This window comes from Salvelinus namaycush, chromosome 28 (assembly GCF_016432855.1).
Source record: "Salvelinus namaycush isolate Seneca chromosome 28, SaNama_1.0, whole genome shotgun sequence".
Lineage (NCBI taxonomy): Eukaryota > Metazoa > Chordata > Actinopteri > Salmoniformes > Salmonidae > Salvelinus > Salvelinus namaycush.
Window position 1 is genome coordinate 40,917,430 of NC_052334.1, and position 10,354 is coordinate 40,927,783.

Consider the following 10,354-nt stretch of genomic DNA (forward strand, 5'->3'; position numbering starts at 1 on the left):
TGCTGTATTGGACTTGTTAATGTGTGAAAGTTAAATATTTCTAAAAAATATATTTTGAATTTCGCGCTCTGCCTTTTCAGTGGAATGTGGGAGGAGTTCCGCTAGCGGAACGCCTCGGCTAAACAGGTTAAAAACCCAAGAAACCGTTGCAACTGCACCCTGGACGTTGGTTGAGGCCAATCCACCACTCCTTTCACCTTTCCAGGATCCATCTGAACATTGCCCTCAGCAATGACATATCCCAGAAAGGTGATAGAAGAGTGGTGGACCTCACACTTCTCGGCTTTCACAAACAATTGGTTCTCCAGAAGGCACTGAAGGACCTGCCTGACATGGAGTACATGTTCTTGGGCAGATCGGGAAAAAACCCAGGATGTCGTCCAGGTAGACGAACACAAACCGGTTTAGCATGTCCCGAAGCACATCATTGACCAAAGCCTGGAAGACAGCGGGGGCGTTGGTGTGTCCAAATGGCATGACCTGGTACTCATAATGTCCACAGGCTGTGTTGAAGGCTGTCTTCCACTCATCCCCTTGCGTATCCGAACCAGGTGGTAGGCATTCTGAAGGTCCAACTTGGAAAACATGGTAGCCCCCTGGAGAGGTTCAAATGCCGAGGAGAGGTAGGGGGTAACGATTTTTGACAGTGGTATCGTTAAGTCCCCGGGAGTCAATGCACAGGTACAGGGTCTTGCACTTCTTCTCCACAAAGAAAAACCCTGCGCCGGCAGGAGATGCAGATGGACGGATGGCCCCAGTGGCCAGAGACTCCTCTATGTACTCCTCCATAGCTTTGGTCTCTGGTCCGGACAGAGAATACAACCGACCCCGAGGTGGTGTAGTGCCTGGGGGAAGGTCAATGGCACAATCATAAGGACGGTGCGGGGGAAGGGAAGTAGCACGTGCCTTACTGAACACTTCCAGGAGGTCATGGTATTCAGTAGGAATAGCAGAGACGTCCACAGTCTTGCTAACATCCTGAGGAGGACAAATTGGGGAAGGCTGTGCAGCTTGAAGGCAGTGGGAATGGCAAAAAGGACTCCAACCCTGGATGGAGCATGTGGTCCAGTCAATCACAGGATTGTGTTTTTGTAGCCAGGAAAATCACAACACAACCAGAACATGAGGAGATGCAATGAGGAGGAACTGTATGGTCTCACTATGGTTACCAGAAACCCGTAATTGAACGGGCACAGGAATATGGGTGACTTCCCCTATAGCGCGGCCATCCAGTGCCCTAGTATCCATGGGCACAGAGAGAGGCTGAGTGGGAATACCAAACTCCGAAGCTATCGTGTCATCCATAAGACATTCATCAGCCCCTGAGTCAATGAGCACTCAGACTTAGATTGGTCTCCCCACAGCACAAAAGCAAAAAGGGATGTGCGGGTAATGGGAATTAGGGAACTCCCAGTCTGACTCACCATTGTACTGGTACCCACTAGAGACAAGGGTTTCCTAATAGGGCAGGTAGCTATAAAATGTCCTGCCCCTCCACTGTACAGACAACAGTTATTATTCATCCTACGTAAGCGCTCCCAAACTGATAGACTAGTTCTTCCCAACTGCATAGGCTCAGGAGTATCCAACTCACCCGTCGTAGATTCAAGAGACAGCTTGGGTGGCTTCAACTCCTTTCGGAAGAGCTGCCTTGGGAATCTCTGGATTCCATAGGAGGTGAACACAACATATCAGGTGCACGATGTGCCCGAGACCAGACCTCCTCTCACTCTTGCGTTCCCTTGGGCGTCCATAAATTATAATGGTTAAGGCGATAAGAGAGTCGAGGTCCACCGGCAGTTCCCGAGCAGCTAGCTCATCCTTTAACCTCCTCAGATAATCCGTGCAGAAAAGCATCGAAAAGAAACTCCGGATTCCAGGCACTCTCGGCGGCCAACATGCGAAAGTCCACCGCGTAGTTTTCCACACTACGAGAGTTTTGACGTAAGTCAAGCAGTTTGCTGGCCACCTTTCTACCGGATACCGGAGAATCAAAAATTCTCACCGCTGCCATGAATTCCTCCAAATGACCACAAATGGCAGATTGTTGTTCCCAAACTGCCGTAGCCCAGGATAGCGCACTATCCGACATTAGCGTAATTTTATACGCCATCTTCGATAGGTCTGAAGAAAACAAAGATGGCTGTAGCTCAAAAATAAGCGAGCATAGCGAAAGAAAACCCCGTCAGGTACCAGGATTCCCCGAATATCGCTCTGGAGGAGGTAAGCAGGGTTCACGGGGAGTCGGGATAGGCTGTACAAACTCACCACAGATAAGGAAAAAATTATTGGGTGATTGGGGTTTTTCAGAGGTGGCAGACAGTCTCTGAGCTAACTCCCTGATTTGCTCCATAATAGCCTTTAACCCATGGTCGTGGCGTTCCGTCAAGGAATGGAGCCCTTCCAAAGGCCCTGTAACAACTCCTCATGTTTCCCAATGGTGGCTCCCTGTAGGGAGACAGCTTGGCGGAGCTGGTCCAAGTCTGCTGGGTCTGTCATGGCCAGTTTGTAATATCAAGGCACAAGGTGAGACCCAAATGCAGACACAGGAGGCAGATGGTGTTGTGGAAATATTGAATCAAATATTTCTCAGATACCGGAACTTGTGAATTCAAAAAGACGTTATTACAAGAGTAACAGAAACCTCCATGGAATGACTGACTCTTCTTATTCAGAAGATCAGTATTTATATATTTCCACCAGACATGTTCCCTCCTTTCTATGTAAATGATTAACTCCCCTTGGCCGTGCACCACCATTATCTTTATGACTTAATTCTGGCTTGTGTATGCCCACACCTGGCTCGGTTTAGATTATATTGGTGGTGCAACCACAGGTCCACTGTAAAAATAATACATTTATTACATATGTTCCCATTATAAGTACATTCCCAAAAGATTTTAATGAACACAACCATGTCTTCCCAATACATATACATAGTTTGTGGCCCCTGTATTGGTTGGTAAAAATATATAGTTACTGTCCCACACCAGTTCAGGTCTGTGTCACTTGGAAATTATTAACCCATGTACCCTGTGGTTGCCTTGACCATATTCTATGTGTGTCACGCCCTGACCTTAGTTATCTATGTTTTCTTTATTATTTTGGTCAGGTCAGGGTGTGACGAGGGTGGGTATGCTTGTTTGGTCTTGTCTAGGGTTTTTGTAGATCTAGGTTTTTTTGTAAGTCTAGGTAATTGTAGGTCTATGGTGGCCTGAATTGGTTCCCAATCAGAGGCAGCTGTTTGTCGTTGTCTCTGATTGGGTATCCTATTTAGGTTACCATTTTGCCTTTTGGTTTCGTGGGTTCTTGTCTATGTGTAGTTGCCTGTCAGCACTCGTTTTGTATAGCGTCATGTTCGGTTTGTTCGTTTGTTCAGTGTTCGTTCTTCATTAAAAGAAGAATGTATGCATATCACGCTGCGCCTTGGTCTCCTCATTACAACGGACGTGACAATGTGGCTCAAAACAGTCTGTTCTTTGTTGGCTCAGCTTATTCACATAGATACCACTTAGTTCTGTTTCTTTTTGTCTAATGCTTAACTCTGTTGGACCACTCCTGCACATCCATATGGTTTCGACCTACATTCTGTTTACATATGTCTAATGTTTAACCTTACACTGCTTCTTCTTCCTACTTCCAAAGGAAATACTATGTGCATTGGAAAATTACTAGGCGACCGGAGACTCTCCAACATGGGTACTGGAATATTACCAAAGAGCTGGATTTTTCACCAACAATGGTTGAAGTCTTACAATGTTTATTCATCCAAAGGGGTTGGCAAGAGAATGGTCATGGACAGGCAAAAAGGTCAAAACCAGATCAGAGTCCAGGAGGTACAGAGTGGCAGACAGGCTCGTGGTCAAGGCAGGCAGAATGGTCAGGCACGCAGGTACAAAGTCCAGAAACAGGCAAGGGTCAAAACCAGGAGGACTAGAAAAAGGAGAATGCAAGAAACAGGAGAACAGGAAAACCACTGGTTGACTTGGAAACATGCAAGACGAACTGGCACAGAGACAGGAAACACAGGGATAAATACACTGGGAAAATAAGTGACACCTGGAGGGGGTGGAGACAATCACAAGGACAGGTGAAACAGATCAGGGCCTGACAGAAACAGGAAAGGGCCTTCCCCAAACTGTTGGCACAAAGTTGGACGCACATAATGTCATTGTACACTGTAGCGTTAACATTTCCCTTGAAAAACAGCCCCAGCCTATTATTCCTCCTCCAACAAACTTTACAGTTGGCACTATGCATTGTGGAAGGTAGCGTTATCCTGCATCAGTCAAACCCTGATTCGTCCGTCGGACTGCCAGATGGTGAAGTGTCATCCATCGCTCCAGAAAACACGTTTCCACTGTTCCAATCCAGTCCAATGGCAGCGAGCTTTACACCACTCCAGCCGACGCTTGGCATTGCGCATGGTGAGCTTAGGCTTGTGTGCGGCTGCTTGGCATTGGAAACGCCTTTCATGAAGCTACCGACGAACAGTTATTGTGCTTATGTTGCTTCCAGAGGCAGTTTGGAACTCGGTAGTGAGTGTTGCCACTGAGGACAGACTATTTTTATGCGCTTCAGCACTTGGCGGTTCCGTTCTGTGAGATTGTGTGGTCGCGGATGAGTCGTTGATGCTCCTAAACATTTCCAGTTCACAATAACAGTTGAACGGGGAAGCTTTACCAGGGCAGAAATTTGACGAACTGACTTGTTGGAAATGTCGCATCCTATTACGGTGCCACGTTAGTCACTGAGCTCTTCAGTAAGGCTATTCGACTGCCAATGTTTCTGTATGGAGATTGCATGGCTGTGTGCTCAATGTTATACACCTGTCAGTGTGGCTGAAATAGCCAAATCCACTAATTTGAAGGGGTGTCCACATACTTTTGTATATATAGTGTATTTATGTATTGCAGTTTCAATAAATTTGCTAACATTTCTAAATACGTTTTCACTTTGTCATTATGGGGTATTGTGTGTAGATGGGTGAGAAAAAAGTATATTTAATCCATTTTGAATTCAGGCTGTAACACAACAAAATGTGGAATTTGTCAAGAGGTTTGAAGGCACTCTGTGTTTTAATTTGCTAAGGCTTTACTTCTTCTATGGTGAGTGAGGGCCAGATGGGGCCACATATGTCTGACTTAATGGAGTACACATCTAAGCTGAGCCCATTAATGCTAAGACATCTGATTGCGTTTTGTTTTAATATCTCGCCATGGATTCCGAAAGCTGTCCTGAGGGTCTCCTCTCCATCCTATAGTTTCTGTTGCTAAGCCTGAGTGGGACAGCTGTGCTGTTCACTTAGTCTGATCCATGCTGTATCCAATCTAAAACACACATACACAGCACGGCACATCACTACTCATAGTATGTTGCCACTGTTCCGGTCTGCTTCCTATTTTTATCCCAATACTGTAGACATTTGCATTGGACGCTGTTATTCACTGATGTTGGTTTGGGGAACCTTGTTATAGTCACTGCAGGGCCGAGAGAGTTGCCAAGCTACGGGGCCCATAGGACGACATTGTCCAGATGCTCCTCCCAAACTAGGAGCAATTCTCTGCCAAAGGGAACACCGTGCTCTCATTTTCTCTGTTTTCTCTGACTCTGGGTGCCCCAAAAGCAGGGCACACACAAACTTTATTTTCTCTTGTGTTCAAATATAGTATTCATATATTATCAATAATTTTATAATAATTATCACCTAGTTGATCAATATTTTTATGAAATGTATTTACATTTTACTGTAGAGTTAACTGTAAGTGGCATTATTATGTATGCCACTTACAGTAAACAAAACCCAAAACCATCATGGGTGATGGTGATATGTGTATCTATTTTTACCAAATTGTTCTTTGAATATCAGGAAGGGTTATTTACTGCTGTGATGGTTGTGAAGATCCATCCTGTCCTTGACCTCTCCACCATGTTGTCCTTCATGCCATGAAATGTTACACTGTTAAAAAGTTACTGTAATTTCATGGTACACTTCACTGGTTGCAGTGAAAGTATGGTAAACAAGTTACTGAATTGTGAATATTTACCAGTTTAAGTGGTTGATGGTTATGTTGTCAAAGGTTAAGCACCTCTTTTAACACTAAGTTCTGCAATCCTTGTAAGAGCATGTGACAAAGAGCTGCACTGTTAAGAGGTTACTGTGCATTTCACAGTAACATAACGGCAGTTAGTTGCCTGGAAGTTGCTGTGAATTTTGCGTTGCCTAACCGGCAACTAGCTTACTTAATAAACTGTAATAACTTACCTGCAACTAGCTGCCAGTAATATATTGTACTTTAACTGAATTTTTCTGATTACAAGACAGCTTAACATTAGTAGACAACTACTAAGCATTCTTTGTGGTGAGCACACTTGGGACTCAGCCTCAACCTCTTGGTAGGCAGCAACCTGGCCTTCAGGCCACACAATAAAGTCAGTGAGCGTGACAGAGATCAGCCACAGTAAGTTAGTGTGAATTTTACAATAATTACTCGATGGCAAGCTGAGTAAATTTATAAAAAATAAACATTAAATTAGTTGAAAATGCCCAGTAACAACAGTTTGAATTGAGGTGATTTCCGCCTCCTCATTAATTCACATAAAAGTAGGCTATTTCACTTTCGCGGACAATTTTTGGGGGGGGCATTACTGAGACACACTTCACCAAGCACTTCCCCATTGTTTCCACTGATCAAGTATGCAGACATTTGCGCATCTCCAATCAGAATAGGACCTGCACAAACTTTTTCAAAATGTTCTAATATTCTAACTAATATTTGTGATTTTGTCAATGCAATTTTTTTTTTTATATAGCAGTGTTATGTTACTTCTTTGTAATATTGTTTAATTGCTACAGTATATCCTGATATTGTATTCCAATGACTAATAATTCATCTTTATTCTGTACTTTAACAAACCAAACACACAAACAGCATTTGACAATATCATAACTGGAGCTGGACATCTTTGGAGCTGAAGATTGAGGACAGCGTTTGTATTCTCGTGTACACTACTTTATGAACAGTTTTACTGGATGAAAACACAAAGGACTACATGTAATAGTTGTCTATTTTATTGAAGTATTGGTGCTGGTTGAACAACAACAACTTGTTTACTAGAGGAAAAAAAACTGCAAGAAAATACTAACAACTTATGAATATGCATAACCCTTGTCTCATATTCCTGCAGTGATTGAACAAAAACTGTGTTTCCACCCCCCACCTCTAAAGGCATAGTATCATGGGAGGTCACCTGTCAAATCACCTGTCAAGTCAGTCAGCAAATACTGCAGATGTACTCAATAGTGCTTGAGCATATGGTACTCTCCAAAGCATGGTGAAACACATAGGTGTGTCACAAGCTAAACACATGTACTTTGTCAACCTCCTCTGCGTCTTTCTCCTGGTGCCGGACATGCAGAATTTTGCAGTGCCTCCGTGTGCGACTACCTTGAGCAGCAGTTTGAGGGACTTAGCCGGGAAAATGCTATGCAGTGAGGTGTAGGGGATTGTCTGCAGCAGGACGGCCCCCAGTGGAGGGGCGCCGAGGTGTGTGGTGCTCCTCCAGCAGCTCTCTCATTAGGTATTCTCTGTACTTGTTGTAATTACCTTACCTACGGGGAAGAGGGAGTGAGGGAAGGGAGAGGATGATGAGACAAATCAAATCGTATTTGTCACATATACATGGTTAGCAGATGTTAATGCGAGTGTAGCGAAATGCTTGTGCTTCTAGTTCCGACCATGCAGTAATACCTAACAAGTCGTCTAACCTAACAATTTCACAACAACTACCTTATACACACAAGTGTTAAGGAATGAATAAGAATATGTACGTAAACATATATGAATGAGTGATGGCCGAACGGCATAGACAAGATGCAGTAGATGGTATAGAGTACAGTATATACATATGAGATGAGAAATGTAGGGTATGTAAACATTATATAAAGTGGCATTGTTTAAAGTGGCTAGTGATACATTTATTACATACATTTTTCCATTATTAAAGTGGCTAGAGTTGAGTCTGTATGTTGGCAGCAGCCACTCAATGTTAGTGATGGCTGTTTAACAGTCTGATGTCCTTGAGACAGAAGCTGTTTTTCTGTCTCTCGGTCCCAGCTTTGATGCACCTGTACTGACCTCACCTTCTGGATGGGTAGCGGTGTCAACAGGCAGTGGATCAGGTGGTTGATGTCCTTGATTATCTTTTTGGTCTTCCTGTGACATCGGGTGCTGTAGGTGTCATGGAGGGCAGGTAGTTTGCCCCCGGTGATGCGTTGTGCAGACCTCACCACCCACTGGAGAGCCTTGCGATTGAGGGCGGTGCAGTGATACAGCCCGACAGGATGCTCTCGATTGTGCATCTGTAAAAGTTGGTTAGGGTTTTGGGTGACAAGCCAAATTTCTTCAGCCTCCTGAGGTTGAAGAGGCGCTGTTGTGCCTTCTTCACCACACTGTCTGTGTGAGAGGACCATTTCAGTTTGTCTGTGATGTGTACGCTGAGGAATATAAAACTTCACACCTTTTCCACTACTGTACCTTTGATGTGGATAGGGGGCTGCCTACTCTGCTGTTTCCTGAAGTCCACGATCATCTCCTTTTGTTTTGTTGACGCTGCGTGAGAGTTTGATTTCCTGGCACCACACTCGTCGTTGTTGGTAACCAAGCCCACTACTGTTGTGTCGTCTGCAAACTTGATGATTGAGTTGGAGGCGTGCATGGCCACACAGTCATGTGTGAACAGGGAGTACAGGAGGGGGCTGGGCATGCACCCTTGTGGGGCCCCAGTGTTGAGGGTCAGCGAAGTGGAGATGTTGTTTCCTACCTTCACCACCTGGGGGCGGCCCGTCAAAGTCCAGGACCAAATTGCACAGGGTGGGGTTGAGACCCAGGGTCTCCAGCTTGATGATGAGCTTGGAGGGTACTATGGTGTTGAATGCTGAGGTGTAGCCAATGAACAGCATTCTTACATAGGTATTCCTTTTGTCCAGATGGGATAGGGCAGTGTCCAGTGTGATGGCGATTGCGTCGTCTGTTGACCTGTTGGGGCGGTATGCAAACTGATGTGGGTCTAGGATGGCCGGTAAGGTGGAGGTGATATGATTCTTGACTAGTGGGTAGGCAGTGGGTAGGTGGGTGAGATATTGTCACTAATTTCATAATGGAACTGTATGTGATTTGTATTTAAACTGTACTTCCATTTCCATCTTCCATCTCACTTGTTAGTTGGCAGTTAACTATGTAGCCATTGAGGGCAGCAGTGTCGATCAGATAGAAAAATACAACTGAGCACATTCCACAAAGCTGTTCATCATGTACGCCTTATCCACTGCCACAATTTTGCCGTTATAGTCAAGCACACAGTCTGGTTTGATCTTTCTCTCTCCCGTCAGGTGGTCCACCTTCCCTGTGGCTGACATAGTTGCTGTATGGACAGTGGAGAGGACATGGACGTCTCATTTGTCATGCCACTTTACTGCCAGCTGTTGACCGTTCTCCTGGAACTCCACCTCCCCTCTCTGCATCTTCCTGCATCTGAATGCCGGCATCCCCTTCCTGTTCCACCTGACTGTGCCACAGGCCCCTGTGCTGTTGGAGAGCAGATGCTGGAAGAGTATGGGACTGCTGTGCCAATTGTCCATGTACAAAGTGTGTCCCTTGCCGAGATGAGGAGCCAGCATGGTCATCACCGTGGACCCGGACACCCCAAGCCCCTCATAATGTTGGATGTCAGTGGTGGACCCTGTGTAGACTATAATGTCCTGGACAGATCCTGTCTTCATGTCGCACATGACAAAGAACTTGCCCCCAAATCTGTGCCTTTTTGGAGGGAATATATTGACAGAACGCCAGCCTACCCTTCCATAACACCAGGGACTCATCAATGCATAGGTATGGCACAAAGACACGACCAAATGCTGATGTCAGGCTGGTAAGAACATTTCTTATTTTGTGTAACGGGTCACTTAGGTTAGCAGTAGCATTGTTGACGAAATGCAGACGTCGCATCAGAACTAGGTAACGGTCTTGGCAAAAGAGGGTGTCAAAGCAGGCAGTTGCAAACATAAGATCTGTGCTCCAGTATTCTCTTACAGGCTGACTACGCGAGCGTTGCAAAATAAATGTAGAAATCTATATTATTCAATTATTGCACCCACACTGCTCGCACGTGCCAACGAGCGTCTGCATTGCCAAGGGCTAAAATAGAAGTTAGTACTATTTGTGACGCAGATCGTGCTGCAAGTCCTGCCTCTCCCATCTCCTCATTGGTTTATAGAAGCAGGTACCCACGTGTCATCTCCTCATTGGTTATACCCACATGGGTGACTGAAAGACGAACGAGGACAGTGGCGGTA

General features: G+C 45.1%; 1 pseudogene; it reads right to left on the reverse strand.

The window, feature by feature from the left end:
- Positions 1 to 606: 606 nt before the first annotated feature.
- Positions 607 to 10,064, reverse strand: LOC120023363 (annotated as a pseudogene).
- Between the last annotated feature and the right edge of the window lie 290 nt (positions 10,065 to 10,354).